Here is a 1,921-nt window from a genome sequence, read left to right on the forward strand (position 1 = left end):
GCAACAAATTCCTACGTTAATTTTGTGTAGGTTGGCTTTGTTATAGGTATATTGTTCCGCTAACTTAATCTTCTTTTAGCGAAACATCATTTTTTAAATAAACCGACAGAGCAACAAATTTTTTTCTTTGGCAACTTTTTAGCAACAAATGAGCAACAAAGAAAAATGTTGGTTAAAATCGATTCCGCTCACTTTGTTCCGCTAACTTATAAGACGTATGTTTTTTCCACACCTTAATTATTCGCTTTATCTACACGTTAGTTCGAACATATTATTTATATTTTTAAAGGATCAGAAAAAGACTGAATTTTTCCAATCTTTCCGCGAATTTTTCACCCCTATTAAGCTGGATTCCCTACCAGCGCAAATTGAGTCCGAACATATTAAAAAATTTAGTGCTCTTTTGTTGCTAATTAGTTGCCCCAGAAACAATTTTGCCGCTCAAACCGTTTAGCAGTAAAAAAAATAAAAAATGGGTGGGTCCAGCTTCATGGCAAGCTGGACCTCCCACAGTCAAAAAATATTTACAAAGCTGCAATATCAAAAAAGCAAGTACACCAAATTTTGTTACTCTTTTGTTGCTCCAGAATAGTGCCAAGAAATATCAAAAAAATTAAATTGTTAAACAAATATCGATAAATAATCAAAATTGGATCATCACGCGTAACAGCGTCATGATTAAAAGCTACATGTACAGAGTTAGTTGCTCATATGTTCTTGGTACTAAAATGTTCCATGTAACGTATACTATCGAAATATACCCATTTCCGATTTTGTTGCTAACTGTAACACATGAAAAATAGTTACAAGGAACATTTTGGTACCAAAAACTTACGAGCAACAAATTTTTTAGACAATGTTTCAGGGAACTTTAGCGCACGGGGCGAGCGCGGACAGTATAAATAATTGATTTTTCATGAGTCAGAGTTAGCAACAAAATCGAAAATGAGTATATTTCGATAGTATACGTTACAAGGAACATTTTGGTACCAAAAACTTAAGAGCAACAAATTCTTTAAACAATCTTTGAGTGAATAAAGTGCTCGACGCGGGCGCCGACGCTGATAAACTAATTATTTTTCATGTGTTATAGTCCAAATTCACGTTACAAAAATGGTACAATTCGAGTTATAAATTAACCATAAATCAAGCGGATCATTTCTTGTTCCTCAAACGTTACAAAAACATTTGTGGAACTAAAGTTGTAACGTCCCTAACATCGGAGGCAAGTTTTAAAAAAAATGTCGCAGAAACGTTGCAAATGTGACGTCGCATATGTAAGGTAATCGACTTAGGACATTCCTAGTTCCTAGGACGTTACCAAAACATTTATATAACAAATCGCAAATCGCATGGTTATAAAGCAACGTTACAAAAACGTTGTTACATAATTTTGTTTTGCGGGTAGACAATGAGTTTTGTACTCAATGTCATATTTTAATCACTACGTATTCAACACCAACCAAAAATTAAATTCCAGATTTTTCTTTAATTTACAGATTAAAGAAAAATGCAGATAAAAATTAATGTAACAACTCGCCATATTAATAAAACTGATAATGTTTTAGCATTATAATTAAAAAAATATCGCTAATAGCTAATAATGAATCCCAGCTTTAACGCAACTTTAAATCCCTTTTCACACCTTATCCAGATAACACAACTAAATATAATATTACAAATGTAGATGCATGACAAATTATTCGTTACTAAAAAAAAAGAGCAACTTTATCGCAAACTTCAAATTGATTTTGTATGTTTATTTGTTATCGTTCGAACATTTGTACAACTATCCACGCTTCTTTTCAAATCGACAATTACGATTGATCACGCTGATAATTCGCGAACGTGGAACGCGTTTCACTCGTACATAAGATATGTTTCACTCGCACGCGGATGCGACCGAATATTGTTAAGCGGA

This window comes from Trachymyrmex cornetzi, unplaced genomic scaffold, assembly GCF_001594075.2.
Source record: "Trachymyrmex cornetzi isolate Tcor2-1 unplaced genomic scaffold, Tcor1.1 scaffold346, whole genome shotgun sequence".
Taxonomy (NCBI): Eukaryota; Metazoa; Arthropoda; class Insecta; order Hymenoptera; family Formicidae; genus Trachymyrmex; species Trachymyrmex cornetzi.